This window comes from Anomaloglossus baeobatrachus, chromosome 10 (assembly GCF_048569485.1).
Source record: "Anomaloglossus baeobatrachus isolate aAnoBae1 chromosome 10, aAnoBae1.hap1, whole genome shotgun sequence".
NCBI classification, from domain to species: Eukaryota; Metazoa; Chordata; class Amphibia; order Anura; family Aromobatidae; genus Anomaloglossus; species Anomaloglossus baeobatrachus.
In genome coordinates this window covers 103,845,761-103,869,452 of record NC_134362.1, presented here as the reverse complement: position 1 = coordinate 103,869,452, position 23,692 = coordinate 103,845,761, and positions in this window count along the sequence as shown.

The window sequence follows — 23,692 nt, the reverse complement described above, 5'->3', positions numbered from 1 at the left end:
AAAAAATGTCGGATCTTTCAGGAAGAGATTGAATATCTCGGACACAAGGTGTCGGAAGCCGGCGTACAGCCCTCCGATGGGAAAGTGAGAGCAGTGCTAGAATGGCCCACACCCAGCACAGTGCGGGAGGTTCGAGCTTTCCTGGGGCTAGCCGGATATTACCGTCGCTTTATCAAAGATTTCGCGAAGGAGGCAGAACCTTTGCACGAATTGCTCCGAGGCACTGCGAAAGGACCAAAAGCACAGAAAATTTGCTGGGGACCAAGACAAGCAGAAGCCTTACACCGATTGAAAGAGGCCTTGGTTAGCGCCCCTGTGCTTGCCTATGCAGACTATAACCTCCCCTTTCGGTTGTATACAGACGCGAGCCTCTACGGCCTGGGTGCAGTACTGGCCCAGGTACAGAATGGTACTGAACGGGTGATTGAATATGGAAGTCGGACGTTGCGAGAAGCCGAGCGCAATCCCGAGAATTACAGTTCCTTTCGACTGGAGTTACTGGCACTAGTATGGGCGATAACCGAAAGGTTCTCGGAATATCTCACGGGAGCTAAAATTGAAGTCTATACGGATAATAACCCCCTGGCTCACATCTCCACCGCCAAACTGGGAGCAATGGAACAGAGGTGGCTGGCACGACTCTCCAGATACAATTATCATGTGCAATACCGCTCTAAGCATGAAAATCAGAATGCGGATGCCCTTTCTCGTGTTACCACCGAAGCCCCAGTGGGGGAGAGAGATGAACAGTTGGAGGAAGACGAAATTCCGGACTTCAGTAAATTCACCGCTCAAGTGGTAGAGGCTTGTATGCTGGAAATTACGTCGGGCACGACATCACGCCTGCTTGGCCAAACCAGAGAGGAATGGGTGAAAATCCAGTCATCTGACCCAGAACTGCTTCAAGTGAAAGAGTGGGTGATCCAGCAGCGCAAGCCTAGAAAGGAAATACGGGCCACGCTGTCGCACGTGGCCCTCCAGATTCTCAGCCAGTGGGATAAGCTGTCGGTGCAAGAAGGGATGCTGTATCGGAAGGTGCACTTAGCTACAGAGTTGGAAGTACGGTGGCAAGTAGTGATACCCCAGAAGATGGCAGTACCATTGGCCCGAGAGGCGCATGAGAAGGGAGCCCATTTCGGACCGGACAAGACTTACCAGTGGTTGCAAAGAATAGTATACTGTCCTCAGATGCTTCGGGCGGTAGAGAAGGCCTGTAAACTGTGCCGTTCCTGCGAGTTAAGTAAGGCTCCCCCACAGCAAGCACCAGTACAGACTATTGTAACCAAAGAGCCGTTGGAAGTACTCATGATCGATTATCTGAAGATTGGCCACTCCCACCGGGGCTATCAGTTCTGCCTTGTGATGACAGATCACTTCTCCAAATTTGCGGTGGTGACGCCCACCAGAGATCAGACAGCTGAATCAGCTGCTCGAGCCATCAGTGATGACTTTATCCGGGTGTACGGCTGCCCCAAAAGAATACATTCCGACCAAGGGGCTTGCTTTCAGGGCAGTGTCATGAGAGAGCTGCAAAGGATTTACGGAATGCAGAAGTCAAGGACTATGCCTTATCATCCACAGGGCAACGGAGCCTGCGAGAGATTTAACCGGACCCTCCTACAAATGCTACGCACGTTGGAGGATGATCGTAAGAATCACTGGCCCGGCTATCTCGCAGAACTCGTGTGGGCGTACAATAATCGTGTCCACTCCACCACTGGGTACACCCCATACGTGCTACTGTTTGGAAGAGCCGGAAGAGGCATTGAAGAGCTGAACCTAGCTCCCCCCGAGATCAGTGAAGGTCAGAGCGTAGGTTCCTGGGTTGATTGTCACCGTCGACGGCTGGAGACTATCCATCGAATTGTCACCAAGCGGCTGCAAGAAAAGACACACCCGCAGCGGAAACCTGTGTGTGAAGCCCCGTTCGTGCCAGGAGACCGAGTACTAGTTGCAGAGAAACACCCAAGACACAAGTTGAGTGAGCGCTGGAAAACAGAGCCGTACATTGTGATTAGAAGAATCTCTCCCCACGGATCAGTATACGAAGTGAGAGGTGAGCGAGGAGGCGACACCCTCATCCTGCATCGTAATATGCTGAGGCCCTGCTATTCAGAAGACAGGACCAGACAAAGTACCTCGGAGACGGTGCCCGTGCCTGTTCCTGTTACCTTCGAAGAGGGCTCTGACGATGAAGAATGGTGGCAGGCCCCGACCAACCCAGCAGACTGGGAGAGATACACACCCCCATCCGTTCAAGACACAGGTGCCACCCCTGCAGAGCAGGAGTCACTAATCTCCAGAGATGGGGACGGGAACATTGTACTCCCTGATACGGCGCCGATGTCTGGCGAGTTAGCTGTGGTGCCACGCCGGACTGAGCGGGCTAATGCTGGTATTCCCCCTGATCGGTACTTGGCAGATGAATTTGTGTGTTCTGTCACTGAATCCTGTTTTACGACATTGGCTCCCAAGCAACAGGTTGTGAAGCAGGGCAGGAGTTGCCACCGTGTGCCCCTTTGCAGAGTGCCTCAAGAGTGTATCGGCCGGGACGGCCGAGGTTAAAGAGGGGGGTAAATGTAAGACCTGTTAACATTTATATATATATAGGTTAAAAGACTGTTTGGTGGACTTCCTTGTGTTATGCTGCCACCTGCTGTCAAAACAGAGAACAGCGGGCAAAAAGTCCTACTGCTCGAGTGACTGGTTCAATCTGGAACAGGAGGAGGAGGAGTCTACTTGTAGCTGTGTTTTGCAGAGTGGAGTGTGCTGGAGTGGGCTGTAAGATAGAAGGCCTTAGTCTGCCCTGTTTTCCGAGGTCCAAGTACCTTAGAGTGTTGTGTGGTGTCCCCCCCAAGACACAGATCCAAGGAGGCTGGAAGTGGAGCGAGGGGCCAGACAGCACGTGCAAATTACCGATCCAAAGAGGCTGGATGTGGAGAGCGAGGAGCCAGGCAGCACGTGCGAGTTACAGATCCGGGACAAAGACTGAACTTTAGAGGTGTCTGCTGGCGGAATACGGGCCCCAACGGTGACGAGGTACCCCACGCTGAAACCTGCAGTTAAGTGTGCAGACTACTTTTAGTTAGGGACAGATAGGAAAAGACTCTGCACTGTGTTATACGAGTAAGGTAACAAGGACTCTGCGTTTTTTTGTTTAATAAGGATTTCTGTGTTTTGCTTTTGGGAGTACAATCTGAGGCTTCCTATCTTTGACAAGTTATTCAAAGTAGTTGTATGTATATTGCATTATCTCTACTGCTGTGCTCCCTTCCCTCACTTTTCCTCCACCTGTGTTGTGCAATACATTTATTAAATTTGCATTGATTAACCCCCGTGGTTCCGTGCAGTCCTTGCGTATCCCGTTACCTGCAGGTTATTACACAGGTGCCCCCCTGCCAGCTGCGCCCACCTTCCTCCTCTACATGCAGCTCTGGTCCCCGACCCTGTAGCCCAAGGAGTAGAAGAATAAAAGAGGAGGGGCCTGTGCTGCCAGTGTGTCCGGGTCCCCCTGTGTGCTTCTGCTGACCGGTTGCGCCCTCTGACACGCATCTCCCCTCCCCAAGGCCCCCCTGCCTCCCTCTGCTCCACTGACCCGTTCTCCAGTCCAGCACATGGCTAACTTGCATGCTCCGCCCCTTTGTTTGCAAATTATCCATCAATAGTAGCCAAAGCAACACTGCCGGGCAACTCTGCTGCGGCTGTGACTGGGATCCGGTGAATAGGGGGGCCTGGCCGGCCCGGGGCTTTATAAAGCTAAGAAATTACTCCAGGCTCGACCGTTCCCCCCCTCTTGACCGGGCCCCCTACACCTGTCATTGTTGTAATGCCCTGATGGCTGCCCTGTATACAAAGCTCCTAAGTGCCAGAAGAGCAGAATACCCCCAAGTGACTCCATTTTGTAAATTACACCGCTCTGGGAATTTATGTACAGAGCTGGCGTATTGATGATATTGACTCCATGGGTGTTTTACAAAAACAAACAGCAATGGATGTTGGTGAGTGAACATTGAAATTGCAAATCTGCCATTGTGGAAGGAGATGAAGGAGGGAAGAGACACACACAATAGTGCTTTAAACAAGTGTCTGCAAGTAAACATCGCCATCTGATGACCAAAGATGTTAAAAATGGAGAGAGAGAATGACAATAGTAGGAACCGAAGAGCAAAGTATCCATCCTCTAGAGGAAAGATTGGAAAAGACACCAATGGAGGTAACTGCTGTGGCGCAGTTAATAATTATAAAATCCAGGAAGAGCAGAGAAGGGGAGGAATATGTGCTTGAACCTGTATCAGGACAGTCATGTGAACAGCAGAGCAGGTTTATAGCCAAAGATCCAAGTGGAGATCCGAGACAAGTTCCAAAAGAAGATTAATGACCAGTTTTAAGAGAAGACCAATTACCAGATCTGAGAGTAGGTCTGAGGCCAGACCCAAGAGAAGATAGGAGACCAAATCTAAGGAGGACACAACTTGACAGATCCGGAGCCAATGGAGCAGAGACGACCTGGCTGGAGCAGAGGACAATGTTTTTGAGCTGTTGCTTCCTGTGCAGATGTACGTACGGTATTAAATGGGGACTGGGGCTGCACCTCTGGGAACGAAGGCGATCGGCGACCTGAGTGAGAAGTTACCCAGCAACTGGGAGTTGCTGTCTAGCAAGTAGTGCTGTTAACCCGCATTATGGCCTATATGTTCTTTCATATAACTTAGATATTTGACGTCGGTGATGGGTAGGGAAGAGATTACATCCTGTACATCTGTATTGATATATTCTCTATTATACTGCATCATAATCTGTTTTAATGCCACCAACTGTATTGTACTATTCTCTGACCTTTGTCCCATAGGCATTTTTACTTTATTTGTGTAAAGTAAATAAATCATTGTTGGTTGAATTACCACTGCCTCCTCATTGTCTGTGTGACGCCCTGGACAAGCCAGGGGTCACAGGTAATGACATCATCACACCCTATACCTCGGTTAGGTACACCTAAGCTAAACCAGAAATCCTTGTTGCCTTCCTCCAGGGGCTGATGTCCACACCAGGGGGTGGGCCAGGCGGTTGGCTCCGCCCACCGAGCAGTTCACAGTCCTTGAGGCGGGAAAACCAGGCAGTGGAAGATAAAGTTAGAGTTGAGTGGTAGAGGAGCAAGTGAGAGGAGTGGGAGTGAAGCTAGGAAGGTAGCAAAAGAGCAGCCTGAAGTTGGGCCGGTTGTGTGCCCCGGACAGAGACAGCAAGGTCAGCAGACGGCGGTGACCGTCTGCAGGAGTGGCCTATCGGAGTGGCCGTGAGGACCGTGGACGGGTGGTGGCCCGGCGGTACCGGACCGGTACACAAGGAGAAGCCAGCACCATTGGCAGGGGCCTTTCAGATCTCGGTAAGGCTAGGAGTCGCCGTGAATTTGCCAAATCCGTCAGTGAAGGGGACCTCCGGGTCTCCAAACAACTAAGTCCCGATTGAAGGCAACCGTCCAACCGTATGAGAGAGACACCGCCACCGCCAAGGCACCAGTTTCTCAGGGCCAGCGCCTGCGGGCAAAGAGGGGCTCCTCCGGCCCATATCCAAGTCGGGGAGCGGGTTACCGGTGGGAACCCACCGCTACCAACATTACACAAGGTGCAGGGAAAGAGACAGTCACCGTTAACTACCGGGGAAAAGCAACAGCAGCCGTCCATGGGAACCGTCTTTCCAGCCGTGTGTTTTACCGAGAACTGTGTCACCATCTCAGGCTGAGTGAGTACCACCGTGCCGTGAGGCACAGCGCTGCCCCCCCCGCGACCCTGCACCTCACCAGGCCTTGCACCTGGCCTGCCATCCCTCATCCTCCACCCCATCACTGGGCCCCGGGACAACCAACCCCTACCCACGGAGGGGAGAACTAACAACTCTGCTGCTCCCTGTCACCGCTCCCGGGATCCCCATACAGAGCAGCGGTGGTGTTACCAAAAATCACCACAACCGTGGGTGGCGTCACGGACAATAAATCCCCAAAACCAATCCCCTTTTCACTCACGGGCGAGGAGCGCCGCTCGAGTCCCCGGGATCCGGCCCATCACTCGAGCCACTGAGCAGCAGAGGCCGCAGCAGCAGCGGCAGCCGGACCCGAGCAGTGGGAGAACGCAGCGTCCCCTCCTCCGCCCGCGACAACTGTGCTGTTGAATCCTCGTATCTGTTTACAATTGTACACTGCCATACTCCGCTCAAGTTTCAGGAGACAAGCACCCTGTAAATTAAGCGGCCTCTCCTCATTACAGTAATGTCAACCATGTAATGCTAAATGTGGTTTAGTCACTCTCTGGGACTCAAAAGGGAATAGGACATTTGGATTTAAGAGTGCAGAATGCGCTGGATTTCACTTTTGGGGGATGCCATAGTTCTTTTCCGGAGCCTTTGTGTTACCAGTAATATGGAAAACCCCTGTATTTGCATTAACAGATGATGGACCTGAGTGGGGACTTGTTTTTTTGTCCATTGAGTTGAAGTTTTTTGGGGAGCATTTTACCCTAAAAATTTTGGATCACATTTATCATGTGCTCTGCGCTAAGCATTTATTTTGGGGTTTCCATCTACATCTTCGAAGGACGTGATTTAGATGCAAACCTGGAGGAATCTATTCAGTATATTGAGGCAGCAGAATTAGGGGCACTTTGCACACTGCGACATCGCAGGTGCGATGTTGGTGGGGTCAAATTGAAAGTGACGCACATCCGGCATCGCATGCGACATCGCAGTGTGTGAAGCCTGGATGATACGATTAACGAGCGCAAAAGCGTCATAATCGTATCATCGGTACAGCGTCGGCGTAATTCATAATTACGCCGACGCGATGGTCCGATGTTGTTCCTCGCTCCTGCGGCACCACACATCGCTGTGTGTGAAGCCGCAGGAGCGAGGAACATCTCCTACCGGCGTCACTGCGGCTTCCGTAGGATATGCGGAAGGAAGGAGGTGGGCAGGATGTTTACATCCTGCTCATCTCCGCCCCTCCGCTCCGATTGGCCGCCTGCCGTGTGACGTCGCAGTGACGCCGCACGACCCGCCCTCTTAACAAGGAGGCGGGTCGCCGGCCACAGGGACGTCGCACGGCAGGTGAGTGTGTGTGTGTGAAGCTGGAGTAGCGATAACTTTCGCTATGCCAGCTATCACCACATATCGCTGCTGCGACGGGGGCGGGGACTATTGCACTCGGCATCGCAGCATCGGCCTGCGATGTCGTAGTGTGCAAAGCCCGCCTTACTCTAGCCTCCATCTGCCCTCTGTTCAGCAATGTCCTTTTTAGAATTGCACAGAAATGTGGTCAACCACGGTTTTATGCATGTTTAAAAAGACGACACCTCTGGATCATAGGACAAAAAGAGTCCAAGATCACTCCCCCTGCCTCATTATAAGGAATATTCCATTGGGGCTTTCGTCTGCATCAAATATTTAAGAGATTTACAAGGAACCCGCTCAGTGTCCAGTGCAGGATCAATGTGAGCCGTGCCTTACTTCGATCTTAGGGAGGGAGCATAAGCAAATCTACAGCAGGGCAATAATCGATATTTTTTTACGCCGTTCCTAGTGTGGTATAATGGAAGAATATAAATGGTGAACATTGTAATGTGAATATGCATTACTGCCCAGGAAAAATGCAAAAAAAATTGAAAACAATGAGTTACCTAACAAATAAAAATGGACAAATTTACTTGTGACCAGTTACCATGCCAAGGTGTAACTATCAACTGGGTCCTAATCTAATTTTATGCCTCTCTTCATGTCTAAACTGACCTTTTTTATAAGCTAGAAAAGAACCTGCAAAAGAAAAATTAAAACACCTGAAGTAACTGAGAGGAGTGCGCAGACAAAGGACATGATTAAATAATTCAAAATAGATTTGCCGGCACTTCGTAAACTGAAGGTCTGAACTGGTGAAAACTGAACATAACATATAATATCCAAAATAACAGTTGCACTCAAGTAAAGGAGAGGGAAAAATAACAGAAGGATGTAAATAGTGAATATTGAAATGAGAATATGCATTACTGCCCAGAAAACATGAAAAAATAGTTCAGACTATAAGTTTATTAGGTTCCGGCAATTCTTCTATTTTGTATTATGGAGTCATGTCCTTTGTCTGTGCGCTCCTCCCAGTTACTTCCTGTGTTTTCATTTTTCAGGTTCTTTTCTAGCCCATATAAGGGTATGTGCGCACGTTGCTTTTTACCTGCTTTTTTGCTGCTTTTTCTTCTGCGCTGTTTAATGCCAATATGGATGTGTTCTTCTATTCAAGCAAAGTCTATGGGAATTTGGGTTTCTTGTTCACACTATGTTGTTCAAAATGCTGCCTTTTTGTGGCAGAACTTTGGTCAAAAACTCAGCTTTTCAAAGAAGCAACATGTCAATTGTTTTTGCCATTTGGGTTTTGCACTGCAAAGCTGAGTTTTTGACCAAAGTTCTGCCACAAAAAGGCAGCATTTTGAACAACATAGTGTGAACAAGAAACCCAAATTCCCATAGACTTTGCTTGAATAGAAGAACACATCCATTTTGGCATTAAACAGCGCAGAAGAAAAAGCAGGTAAAAAGCAGGTAAAAAGCAACGTGCGCACATACCCTAAGGCTAGGTTCACATTTCCGTCAATTTCTATCAGTCACAATCCGCTGCTCTGGTAAACAACGGAATCCGTTTGGCGGATTCCTTTGTTCCCATAGACTTGTATGAGCAGCGGATTGTGACTCATGATGCTGCGTTGCATCCTCCACCCGACTGATCAGTCGTGGAATGACTGATCGCCGGGAGGGAGGAACGCAGCTTGTAACGTTTTTTTTGAGCAGCGCAATCCGTAGGATTTAGCTGCGCATGCTCTCTCTGGCTCCCTGCACACGTAACCAAGGTAAATATCGGGTAACCAAGCAAAGTGCTTTGCTTAGTTACCCGATATTTACCCTGGCTACTTGTGCAGGGAGCCCGACACTTCCTCGCTCGGCCTCTCCCCCTCCCGCACTCCGCATGTACACACGCATACACACACACATTATATATATATATATATATATATATATATACATATATACACACACACACACACACACACACACTCACCTGTCCCCAGCCATGCAGTCACTGGCACTGGCCCACCCACCCCGCACAACGCCCCCCGCCCCCCGCACACATTCTCGGCGGCTGAACAATCAGCTGATCACCCGGCGGCCGGCTCCTGTGAGCAATCAGCTGATTACCCGGCGGCCGGCTCCTGTGAGCGATCAGCTGATCACCCGGCGGCCGGCTCCTGTGAGCGATCCGGCTGCCGGGTAATCAGCTGATCGCTCACAGGAGCCGGCCGCCGGGTGATCATCTGTTCGCTCTCAAAAGCCGGCCGGCTATTGTGAATGATCAGCTGATCGTTCTCTCTTTTACAACGGAGTCCAACAATGAATTAAATTCTTGTCATCCATTGTACAATGCATCAGTCACAAGCGTCAAGCAACGCATGTGACTGATGCAAAACAACGGAAATGTGAACCTAGCCTAAGAAGTCAGTTTGGACACGAAGAAAGGCATCAACTAGATTAGGACCCAGTTGAGAGTTACACTTTGGCGTGGTAACTGGAAACAAGTAAATTTGGCCATTTTTATTTGCTAAGTAACACATTTTGTATCCCAAAAAAATGTATGTGTTCTGCGCAGTAAAGAATATTTCCATTCCAATGTTCACCATTTACATTCTTCAGTTTTTTTCTCCTTCCCTTTACTTCAGGGTAACTGTTATTTTGGATATGATATGTTATGTTCAGTTTGCACCAGTTCAGACTATAAGTTTAGGAAGTGTCGGCAACTCTTCTACCTCGTGCGGTATAAGTCATAAGATAGCTTTATTCTTTTACAGTGATACCAGGTTATACAGTTTTTTAGGTTTGGCTACTATCACACATTAAAAAACACTTTTTTTTTTTACAAAGAACGTTTTTGAATCGCGATATTTTGAGAGATATAATTTTTCTATATATTTTCCGACAGAGTCATGTGAGGGCTTGATCTGAGTTGATTATTTTATTCTGAGCTATAGCTGTTTATTTTTCCACTGACAGAACTGTATGGCAGCTTGCTTTTTTGCAGTAGAAGATGCCGTATAGAGTGATACCACTTTTACAGTCAGGGCCAGAAATATTTGGACAGTGACACAAGTTTTGTTATTTTAGCTGTTTACAAAAACATGTTCAGAAATACAATTATATATATAATATGGGCTTAAAGTGCACACTCCCAGCTGCAATATGAGAGTTTTCACATCCAAATCGGAGAAAGGGTTTAGGAATCATAGCTCTGTAATGCATAGCCTCCTCTTTTTAAAGGGACCAAAAGTAATTGGACAAGGGACTCTAAGGGCTGCAATTAACTCTGAAGGTGTCTCCCTCGTTAACCTGTAATCAATTAAATAGTTAAAAGGTCTGGGGTTGATTACAGGTGTGTGGTTTTGCATTTGGAAGCTGTTGCTGTGACCAGACAACATGCGGTCTAAGGAACTCTCAATTGAGGTGAAGCAGAACATCCTGAGGCTGAAAAAAAAGAAAAAATCCATCAGAGAGATAGCAGACATGCTTGGAGTAGCAAAATCAACAGTCGGGTACATTCTGAGAAAAAAGGAATTGACTGGTGAGCTTGGGAACTCAAAAAGGCCTGGGCGTCCACGGATGACAACAGTGGTGGATGATCGCCGCATACTTTCTTTGGTGAAGAAGAACCCGTTCACAACATCAACTGAAGTCCAGAACACTCTCAGTGAAGTAGGTGTATCTGTCTCTAAGTCAACAGTAAAGAGAAGACTCCATGAAAGTAAATACAAAGGGTTCACATCTAGATGCAAACCATTCATCAATTCCAAAAATAGACAGGCCAGAGTTAAATTTGCTGAAAAACACCTCATGAAGCCAGCTCAGTTCTGGAAAAGTATTCTATGGACAGATGAGACCAAGATCAACCTGTACCAGAATGATGGGAAGAAAAAAGTTTGGAGAAGAAAGGGAACGGCACATGATCCAAGGCACACCACATCCTCTGTAAAACATAGTGGAGGCAACGTGATGGCATGGGCATGCATGGCTTTCAATGGCACTGGGTCACTTGTGTTTATTGATGACATAACAGCAGACAAGAGTAGCCGGATGAATTCTGAAGTGTACCGGGATATACTTTCAGCAAAGATTCAGCCAAATGCCGCAAAGTTGATCGGACGGCGCTTCATAGTACAGATGGACAATGACCCCAAGCATACAGCCAAAGCTACCCAGGAGTTCATGAGTGCAAAAAAGTGGAACATTCTGCAATGGCCAAGTCAATCACCAGATCTTAACCCAATTGAGCATGCATTTCACTTGCTCAAATCCAGACTTAAGACGGAAAGACCCACAAACAAGCAAGACCTGAAGGCTGCGGCTGTAAAGGCCTGGCAAAGCATTAAGAAGGAGGAAACCCAGCGTTTGGTGATGTCCATGGGTTCCAGACTTAAGGCAGTGATTGCCTCCAAAGGATTCACAACAAAATATTGAAAATAAAAATATTTTGTTTGGGTTTGGTTTATTTGTCCAATTACTTTTGACCTCCTAAAATGTGGAGTGTTTGTAAAGAAATGTGTACAATTCCTACAATTTCTATCAGATATTTTTGTTCAAACCTTCAAATTAAACGTTACAATCTGCACTTGAATTCTGTTGTAGAGGTTTCATTTGAAATCCAATGTGGTGGCATGCAGAGCCCAACTCGCGAAAATTGTGTCACTGTCCAAATATTTCTGGACCTAACTGTATGTGCACTTTTTTGTTTATTTATGTTTTTACATAAATATATGTATTTATTGGCATGATAAATATTTTTTTTGGCCTCTATTATGTGATTTTTAAAAAATATTTTTTCAATTTGTTTTCACTTATTTTTTCATTGGCAGTGACAGCCGAAGCTTGGCTATCATTTAAGTTGAGCTGCCAACAGTGATTGTGCGGGCACAGCCTATGTGTCCACAGGATCACCATGATGTACCTGTACGTAATGTATTGGGAACCCCTTCCCAACCATGACATATAGATACATCTAGAAGCATAGCTAAGGGGTATAGCTAAGGGGTTTAGCTCTGGGGGGTGCAAAATATCTGAGTGGGCCCCTAACCTGGTAACCACGATAGCTACGGTGGCACAGACTAATCATGGGCATAGGGCGGGGGGGGGGGGCAATTCATTTTCCCATGGGGCCGCATGAGAAATTAGGATGATTTTAGAGGGCCGGACAAATATAATTAACTCAGTTCTACCCAATATACTACATCACTACACCCCCTCCATATACTACACCTGTAATAAACTACATCACTAGCACCCCCCATATACTACACCTGTAATATACTACACCCCCCATATACTACACCTGTATTATACTACATCACTGCACCCCCATATACAACACCTGTAATATACTACATCACTGCACCCCTATATACTACACCTGTAATATACTACATCACTACATCCTTATATACTACACCTGTAATATAGTAAATCCCTATATACTACACCTGTAATATACTACACCCCTATATACTACACCTGTAGTATACTACATCACTACATCCCTATGTACTACACCTGTAATATATTACACCTCTATATACTACACCTGTAATATACTACATCCCTATATACTACAGCTTTAATATACTACATCACTGCACCCCCTCATATACTACACCTGTAATATACTACATCACTACACCCCTATATACACCTGTAATATACTACATCATTACATCCCTATATACACCTTTAATATACTACATCACTGCACCCCTCATATACTACACCTATAATATACTACATCACTATATACTACACCTGTAATAAACTACACCACTACACCCCTATATACACCTGTAATATACTACATCACTACACCCCTATATACACCTGTAATATACATCACTACATCCCCCATATACACCTGTAATATACTACACCCCTCATGTACTACACCTGTAACATACATTACTACACCCCCATTTACTACACCATTATATACAACGCCTGTAATAAAACTACATCACTACACCCCATGTACTACACCACTATATACTACATCACTCTATACACACAACACCATATACTACACCTATAAAACTACACCACTACACCCCCAGTATTAGTCACCAGTCCCCTCCTTCTCCCCCATTGTCCCCTCCTCAGCTTATTAGTCACTACTTACCTCTCCCTTCTTATCGTCCCAGTCCTCAGGCAGCTCCGTACAGGTCCCCCGCTGAGCTGCTCCTTCTCTTGTACGGACCCTGGCTGTGCCGATGCAGTTTTCCGAGTGGCCCCCGCCGCTGCTTCTCTCCGTGAAGGCCAATGCTGTGCCGCTTCTTACCCTGCCTGGTGGGAACTTTTGAGATGACACACGCCGCGCAGTAATGACAACATCAGAGCGCGCGTGTGTCACAGAGAAAGTGCCGGCAGGGAACAGAGGAGAGATTCCTGCGTTCCACTGCCTACACTGTGCAGAGCTGCAGGATCGCTCCCTACCCGGCATGCAGGAGCCCGTCTCCACTGCACCGGCTGAAGACGGGCCAGCCGATCACAGACAGTAAGTGGGCCTGATGTGGCCCGCGGGCCGCCCCTTGCCCAGGTCTGGCATAGGGGAACCTCAGCAGATGACACTGATATTACTGCTATATGGCGACTGTATAGTGGTAGATATCAGTCCTGCAGCCCATACAAGAGGTTACAGTGCAGTTACAGATTGTGACTTACAGTTGACGTTTTTTTGGATTGAATTATTTGCCTTTCCTGTCTTATCCATCTGGCCCACACCGACATGACAACCTCTTCTAGCCACAACTCGTCAGAAGAGATTACAACAAAAACACATTTGACTTCTCACATTTCCGGCACCATCCCCATCGAAGCCCAACCTGCACAAACTCATGATCCTGCCGTCACCCCAATACTGAGTCGCTGCTGTTGTATGTGTCCCTATTACTTCACCTGTTCTGTGGCACAAAAACCGTGCTCCTGTAACTGCCCACAAAATAATGCCACAACTGTGCCACTTACATGGTAAAATGCCTCCTTTGTGCCCTCTAGAAGGTAAAATTGCTTCCTAGAAAATATAAATGCCCTGTGTAACTGCCCTAGAAAATTGCCCACATATTGCTCCTAGAAAGTAGTAATGCCCCCAGTGTACCTGTGAGGGCCACGGTGGTCCGATAACAATAATGGTTCTTAAGTGTCCACTTAACATTTAAAAATGTCCCCCATGTATAGCTCGTCTGTACACAGTATGAAGCCCCTATACCTCCCCAATACACAGTATGATGTTCACACAGCTCTCCTATATACAGTATAATGTTCCCATATCTCACTTATACACAGTATGATACCTCTACACCTTCCCTATACACAGTATTATGTGCCCACAGCTCCCCCAAAACAATAGTTCACACACTGTATAATGGCCACCATAGTAGCAGACACACTGATTAATTGTCCCCACTTTGTATAATGGCTTCAATAGTAGCCCCACACACTGTATGAGGGCCCCCAAAGTAGTCCCCACAGTACGATAGCCTCCCACATTAGCTCCCACACTGTATAAAGACCCCCATTAGCTCCCACACTGAATAAGGGCTCCTCACACTGTATAAGTGCCCCCCACACCAGTAGCATAACTAGTGTCAGATGGACTCCGCTGCAAGATTTGGATCTGCCCCCCCATTCCCACTCCCCTTCATGTTTATGTCACATGTATGGGCCCGTGTTGCTCCCCCTTCATTATGTGGTAATGTCCCCCATCCTGATGTATATCCCCCAGCCTAGTTTATATGAGCCCCCAGCCTGGTGTATATGGACCCCCATCCTAGTGTATATGGGCCCCCAGCCTGCACCCCATTCTGGTGTATATAGACCCCCAACCTGGTGTATATAGTATATCGCCATCCTGGGCCCTTCCTAGTGTATATGTCCCCAACCTGGTGTATATGGGACCCAGCCTGATGTATATGGGCCTCCAGCTTGGGCCTCATGCTGGTATATATGGGCCCCCAGCCTTGGTATATATGCCTCCCGTTCTGCATTTAATAAAAAATAATCATATACTCACCTTATCCAGCAGGTCTTGATCGGTGCAGCGCGGACAGGACATCTCATGCACAAGACATTAGAGTCCTGGTACTTAGCGATGATGTCACCACGCTGGAACTCTGACGACACGCGCGTGCACTGCCATCAGTAGCAGTGCAGGGAGATCGTGTCTCCCAGCACTACCACAGAGATTAACTATATCTCTGTTAACAGTAGCGCAACTCCGGGTGGGCCCCTGATGAGTGCGGGGCCTGGGGCGACCGCACCTTCTACCCCCATGGTAGCTATGCTACTGGGTATATCAAATGTCGTCAATGTAGTAATCATTTTTTTGCTATTAAGCAGTTTGCTTGCTTTGGTGTATGACATGACCTGATAATCAGTTATCTTTGGTGGATGGCGTTGCCTGTTAAGCAGTTGTCTTCATTATACTATTGGTGCAGAGATTCTTTGCATTTAGATCTGTCCCCATCCATTGATCCATACCATCATCTATATCAGTGAGGAGGAGTACGGGGTTACTTTTTATTGTCAGGGCTGATGTAATAGTGCTTTGTGCAATACTTCTATTCCCTACAGCAGGGGCTCCCAACCTTTTTTACTTTGGGAGCAACATTCGACTTTGAAAGTTGGTCAAGAGCCACATCGTAGAGATGAAGACGTAGTCAGAGCCAATTAAGCAGTAGAAAACAGGAAACAATAATTGGAAATAAAAAATCTTCCCCATATGATATCAGAGAGAAAAAGTGACCTCCATACACAACACAATCTACTATACCAGTGATGGCGAACCTATGGCACGCGTGCCACCAGGGGCACGCAGAGCCCACTCTGCTGGCACGCGTGCTGTCGCCTAATCCTGCCGCTTTGATCTGCTGGTGCAGTCTCGCCGGCAGATCAAAGCTGTGTTGGAGCGGAGGGACATTTCTCCTCGCTCTGGCACTCCTCCTCTCCCAGGCCGCAGGTCTGTTGCCTAGGAGACGGAGGAGTGTGGCGCCCCAGGACCTGGTCGCCACAACAGCATTGCCCTCCCAAAGGGTTAATGCTGAGCCTGGAGGTAATGGGGAGGTCTATTGGCCAGCAAGTTTAACATCCAACGCAGTTCTCCCTCCGGCCAGCAGGGGGAGCTCTGAACCTGGGATTCCAGGGAGCAATCCTTAAGTCTGACCTGAGGGAGGAAGTAGTGTTCAGTCTGTAGAGAGAAGTGATAGTGAGCAGACGCAGAGTGTGCTGTCCTGTGGATCTGGGGCCTAGAGCTAGAGTAGCTTGGCCCAGGGAAGCAGGAGTAGCAGAGAGGCAGCGAAGAGACTCGGACATCGGAGTCTATGGCCACCAGGGCTTAAAATACTCCCTGGTAGCCGAATCCGAAGGGCAGGAGAGCTGCAAGCACCTGGCCCATAAACAGCTGCAGCATCAGGGCCCGGTGTGGACTCCAGCAGAGAAGCACCAGAGAGGGCCTGCACAGCCTGCTACAGAGGGAAAGGGACGTACCATCGGTCCCAGCAGCAAAGAGGGCCATTGCTGGATTCAGAGAAGCAGGGTCCTATCATAACAAAGAAAAGCACAGGAGTAGGCCTCATACTCAGCAGGCCAGAAAGATCACCCCAAGTACTTCCAGGCCGACTGGATCCCCATCACCACCTGTAACGGTCTCCCAGGACTGGACTGTTTCCAAAGTAAAAGAGGAAAAGGTAAAGAGACTGTTTGTGCCTGGTTCTTTCATTGCCTGTCGGCCCTGCACCGTGTTAGCCACACAACACCATAGACTTTCACGAGCACTAACAGTGTCCCCGGGGCTCCGCTCCACCTGTGGGGAGCAGTACCACCATCGCTGCTATATCATCACCCCGGAGGCCTCACACAGCAGCGGCGGCTTAATAGCCGCAGACCACAGGTGGCATCACGAACACAAACTTTATTCAAACCCTAAGTCACCAGCCATATTTTATTGACACCCACCAGGGCCACGGAGTCGGGCCCCGCCACCACTGACGACCCCCAGACTAGTCCGGCCCGGCACCGGGTGTCCCATAGCCCTGGGGTGGGCGAGTCAACCTTGGCGTGACGAACAGGATTTCGTGCCCGGTCCCACCGGGTACTGTGCGCCTGCAGAAACTGTGCTTAAAAGACTGTGTTACTGTTTGCAAACTGCCGCCGCCATTAGCCTCGCCGAGCGCAGGAAGAAGGGGGGGCGTACCTGACAAAGAGCGCGAAGGGAGCGCGCCATCGGAGCAGAGTGCTGTTAACCCTGCGCGACCCAGAAGGGAATTTGAAAAGTGAACGGAGCCTGGTAAGGTTCACTAAGGGGGAGGAAGATGTCCGACTCGGAGGGAGGTCAGGTGGCTGCCATAGCCCGAGACGCCGCAGCACCAGCCGAAGCAATCCCAGTCGCCGTCGCCCCAGCCCCCGCTGTAGCGCCGGTAATGCCGATCACAATACCGTACATCCCGGGAGCAGAATGGCTGCCGCAGTACTCCAGGGAGTCCCATACCTTGAGCGACTTCAGAGAAAGTCTGCACAGCTTGTTCCGGGTGTATCCGCTGACTGAGAGCCAGAAGGTGGGCATATTAATGGGGCAGCTAGCTGGCGCGGCCCAGCGTGAAGTGAAGTCCTGGCCTGATACAGATAAAGGGACAGCAACCCAGATACTGGCCAAGCTAAAGAGTACTTTTGACACCCGCACCGCAGCAGAAATAAAGATGAGATTCTTTGGGTGCAAACAACGGGCCACAGACAGCATACGGGACTATGCCTTAAACTTGCAGGAGGCCCTGAAAGCAGTTAAACAGGTGGACCCAGAGAGTGTACGTGAAGAAGACAAACTCCTAACTGAGCAGTTCATAGAGGGGCTCCTGTCAGATGCCCACAGGACCCAGCTGCGTATCATGGTCCTGCAGAACCCTGCTCTGGACTTTGCAAAGTTTAAAGGACCAGGCCATCCGGGTACTGAGAGAATCTACACCGAATGACCCAGTACCCTTCCGGCCTCTTGCTATCACGTACCCCGGGGTGGTGCCTGCAACACGAGCCGCTGCAGGGGCTGAGGCGCAGTCCCTGGATAAGGATCCCACTGCAGAGCTCAGACAGCAGGTCCAGGAGCTGACCAAGACTGTAGCTGCCCTTGCCAAGACCGTGCAGTCTCTACAAGTGACCCCATCGCCTGCAAGCATCGAGTTGGCCTCCAGCCCAGATGACGTCCCATGGATGCGACAGAGAAGGATTCCGCCGACCCGAGGAAAAGATACAGACCGGTATGATTCAACGGGACAACCGATCTGCCGCCGCTGCAGCCAGGCGGGCCACATTGCACGACACTGTCCTTTAAATGGGCCGAGCCTGGGGCCAGGAGCCAACCCCCAGGTGTAAGGAAGCCCGGCTCAACCCCCAGCCGCAGCAAGTATGTGGAAGGACGACCGGTCCTTCCTATTGTGCTGGATGGGATCCCTTTGAATGCCCTTCTGGATACGGGGTCCCAGGTAACAACCATCCCTTATAAACCGTACAAAAGATATTGGGCTGATTCAGACATTGACCATGGCCCAGATGATGATTTAACAATTGTGGCCAGTAATTGTCAGCCCTTACCTCAAATTGGGTATAAAGAAGTAACCATTAAAGTGGGGCGGGTAGAATTGCCATGTCAGGGGATGATAATTGTAGATATTGATCGCAAAGAATCTGACCCACTGCTAACCATTGGTACAAATGTGATAGAAAATTGTATTGCCGAAGTGATAATTTTGTTGCAACAGGCATCTGAAACTGCCAGCTCCGGGCAGCAGCGTGCCCTACAGAGGGAGATCAGAGCCCTGATGAGGAGGCAGCAGGTAGAGCTGGCCGGAGGAGAAATTGGCAGTGTGAGGGTAAGTGACCCCCTCCCCATTGCAATACCCCCAAGAAGTGAAATGTTGATATGGTGTCGGGCAGCAATAGGCCTCAAGGGTCAGGATTACCATGCCTTGGTAGAACCGGTGTATTCAAATAGTAGGCCTGGAGTCCTGATAGCCAGAGGGGTAGCAGACGTTCGCAAGGGGAGAGTGCCCGTCCGTGTCCTGAATTGTGGGGAGGAGGAGGGCAAATTGCCCCAGTACGCCACTGTAGCAAAACTGTACACCGTCAGCAACAATACCATCAAAGCAGTGGAACCCTTGATCCCGTCTGACCAGGCGGAAGACAATGGCTCCAAGGGACGGCTGGAAGACTGGTGCCAAAAATTACATGTGGGCACCGACTCCACCCCCTTACACCAAAAGCATGGGGTTTACCGGGTGGTACAGGAGTACGAGCGGGTCTTCAGCAAACACCCCCTAGATTTTGGGCAGGTGAAAGGGGTTAAACATCAAATCCCCACGGGTGATCATCATCCCATTAAAGAGAGATACCGCCCTGTACCCCCCGCACAGTATCAGCGTGCCAAAGAGATGTTACGGGAAATGAAGGAGGCTGGGGTTATCAGAGATAGTTGTAGCCCCTGGGCAGCTCCACTAGTGCTTGTAAAGAAAAAAGATGATACAATGAGAATGTGCGTAGATTACAGGCAAATTAACCGCATTACACATAAAGATGCTTATCCTCTACCCAGAATAGAGGAGTCACTAACAGCCTTAAAGTCAGCTAACTATTTCTCCACCTTGGATCTCACCAGTGGGTATTGGCAGGTTCCCGTGGCAGAGGCGGACAAGGAGAAGACTGCATTCACGACACCAATGGGCCTCTGCAAGTTCAACTGTATGCCATTCGGGCTCTGCAACGCCCCAGGGACATTGCAAAGGTTGATGGAGTGCTGCTTGGGCCACCACAACTTTGAAACCGTGCTGTTGTACCTGGATGACCTCATAGTCTACTCCAAGACTTATGAAGACCACCTGAGGCACTTAGCAGAAGTGTTTGAATCCTTGTCGAAATATGGCCTGAAGATAAAGCCGTCCAAATGTCACCTCTTGAAGCCAAAGGTACAGTACCTGGGTCATGTGGTCAGCGCAGAAGGTGTGGCACCTGATCCGGAGAAAGTCACCGTAATCAAGGACTGGCCAAGACCCACCACGGTAAAGGAGGTGCGGCAGTTCCTTGGGCTGGTGGGCTACTACCAAAGGTTCATTGATGGTTTCACAAAGATAGCAGCGCCCCTTCAAGATCTCCTGGTGGGCCAGCCAAAGCAGGCTAAGAAGCAAAGCCCTCCATTTGAATGGAGCAGCCAAATAGTAACGTCCTTTGTCCGGCTGAAAGGGGCTCTCACGGGAGAAGAAATTCTGGCCTACCCTGACTACAGCCAGCCGTTTGTACTGTATACAGACGCCAGCAACGTGGGACTGGGAGCAGTTCTGTCCCAGGTGCAGGGAGGCAGAAAGAGGGTGATAGCTTACGCCAGTAGGAAGCTTCGGCCCACAGAAAGGAATCCAGAAAACTACAGTTCCTTCAAGCTGGAGTTCCTCGCTATTGTTTGGGCAGTAACTGAATGCTTCAAGCACTATCTGGCATCGGCCAAGTTCACCATCTTCACGGACAACAATCCGTTGACACATCTGGCAACAGCCAAGTTAGGTGCGTTGGAACAGCGATGGATGGCCCGGCTGTCTAACTTTGACTTTACAATCAAGTACCGGGCTGGCAAGAAGAATAGCAATGCTGATGCGCTGTCCAGAATGCCTCACTTACCCGAGTCTGGAGAAGACCTGGATGAACTCGAAGAGATAGAGTTACCGGCTTTCCATCACCAAGGTGTTTTCCAGTGTGAGCATGCTGTAGGAGTGAAGCGCTCGAGCCAGCACGAGGTCTCGGTCAACCCATTACTCCACCATAATTGGGAAGAGACACAGAACGGTGACCCGGCCTTGCGATTGGTCAAAGAAAAGCTAGCACAAGCTGAGACCCATCTTGGCCCAGATGCTCCAAAAGAAGCCCAGCAGCTGTGGAAGGAGAGGGGACGACTGTTCACATACCAAGGCAAGCTCTGCAAGAGATATGTCAACTGGCGAACGAATGAACTCGTCTGGCAGATAGTGGTCCCACAGAGGGATGCTCCAATGGTCCTAGCAGCTTATCATGATAACGCAGGACACTTCGGGTGGAAGAAGTTAGAGACCCTACTTCGTGATCGGTTCTACTGGGTGCACATGAGAAAGACAGTCGAGAAGTGGTGCCGAGACTGTGGTCCGTGTAACCTGAGGCGGAAAGATGATGCCAGTCAGAGGTCTCCCCTACAGCCAATTGTCACGAAGCAGCCCCTGGAGTTGGTGGCCCTGGACCACGTGAAGTTAACACCAAGCCGGTCAGGCTATGTGTACGCCCTCACCATTGTGGACTATTACTCTCGTTTCCTGGTAGTAGTGCCCGTGAAGGACCAGACAGCCAGAACAGCAGCTAGAGCATTTCAGGCATACTTTTGTCGACCTCACGGTTACCCTGAAAGGGTACTGACTGATCAAGGTCCTAAATTCGAGGCAGAAGTGTTCCAAGAGTTCTGTAACATGTACGGTTGTAAGAAAAATCACAACCACACCGTACCACCACCAAACCAATGGATTGTGCGAGAAGATGAACCATGTGGTTATTGATATGCTCAAGACTCTACCTTTGGAAGAAGGAAACCAATGGCCAGAGAAGTTACCAGATCTGGTAGACTTGTACAACCATATCCCGGTAAATTCGACCAACTGCAGCCCCGCTTACCTGATGCGAGCAAGACCTGGCAAGTTACCTGTAGACTTTGAGATGGGGACTGTGTCCAGGGCCGGCGCCAGCACCCGGCAAACCCGGTCAAATGCCGGGGCCCTGAGCTGCCGGGGGGGCCCACTCGCGGTGGCAGGAGTGGCGCACCGCTACTAAGGGGGGCCCGGTGGCCGTGCTGTCACCGCCCCCCGCCGAGGATCGAGCTTTCAATTGCATCGGCATCGCAGGTGCTGATACAATTGAGAGCAATGATGAGAGAGTGAGCGGTGCGCTCTCTCTTATCATTCTCCCCGCTGTGACTGTCGGCGTTCTTCTGACAGCTCTGCAGAGGACCGCGGTGACGTCATCACTGCGCGCCTGCAGAGAGGTCAGAGCGAGCGACAGCAATGGACGACACGCCGAGGAGACCAGATCAGCGGGGGAACGAGGAGACGTGAGCCGCCCCTCTACTGACACTGGGCTCCCCTGACTCACAGGTCGGCCACTACACAGCGGCACTAGTACACATAGGGGCCCGGCAGCCGCTCTGCAGAGCCGGCTGCCGGGCCCCTATGTGTAGTGCCGCTGAGTAGTGGCCGGCCTGTGAGTCAGGGGAGCCCAGTGTCAGTAGAGGGGCCCCTGACCTGGAGAGGCCACCAGCCGTGTCTGAGCTGCAGGAGTGCTAGTCCTGACCTGCACAGCAGACGGAATCTCCATCCTGCAGGACCTGCGATGATGTCACGCCCATGTGACTGTGGGAGGAGACACAGGATGCCGGGCAGCAAGCAAGATACTGAATCCTGAAGGAGATAATGGACACATGATGACTGGTAATAAGAAAAGAGGGGACATGAGGGTGAGGGGGGCTGCAGGGTGAGTGACATATGAGGGCTGCAGACTGACAGAAGGATGTGAAGGGGTTCAGAGTGTTTGAGAGGGGTAAGTTGGGGTACAGGCAGGGTGAGATATGTGGGCAGGGTGTGTGTGATATGGGGGTGTATTGTGTGTGATATGGGGGGTGCAGGCTGTATGGGGAGCAGGGTATGTGACATATGGGGGTGTAGTGTGTGAGATCTGGGGTGGTGCAGGCTGTATGGGAAGCAGTGTGTGTGGGATATGGGGAGCAGTGTGTGTGTGTGGGATATGGGGGGTGCAGGCTGTATGGGAAGCAGGGTGTGAGAGATATGGGGGTGTAGTGTGTGTGATATGGGGGTGTAGTGTTTGTGATATGGGGGTCCAGGCTGTATGGGAAGCAGGGTGTGTGAGATATGGGGGTGTAGTGTGTGTGATATGGGGGTGCAGGGTGTGTGACATATGGGGGCAGGGGCGTAACTACCGCAGTCGCAGGGGTCGGAAGGAGAAGAGAGGTACTTGTTTTTTATTTTGCTGGCTGCATGACACATGGAGGCCTGGAGGGGCCTGGCTCCATGACACATGGAGGTCTATGGGACTACATAATAAACATAAAGGACACCTTATACATGGACAAGGGGTGCATTATACATGGAGGAGTATGGGGCTGCATAATACAAAATGAAGGACACCTTATACATGGACTAGGGGTGCATTATACATGCAGGAGTATGGGGCTGCATAATACAATATGATGATTTATGGCGCTACATTATAATACATATAGCACTATGGGGGCTACATTATAATAAATGGAGAAATATGGAGGCTACCTTACACATGGTCACACATGGGTGTGCGTTATAAAACATGGAGGACTGTGGTGCAGTATAATATATGGAGTACTATGGGGTGAATTATAATACATGGAGAACTATGGGGGTGCATTATAATATATGACGGGTTATGTGGGACCCTTTATATTATATGGAAGGCTATGTGGGGGCCATTATAGTATTTGGAGATCTATATACAAGGAGGACAAAGATACAAGTATGGGATGGGAATGTTTTGTGCTGAGGGAAAAAGGCTC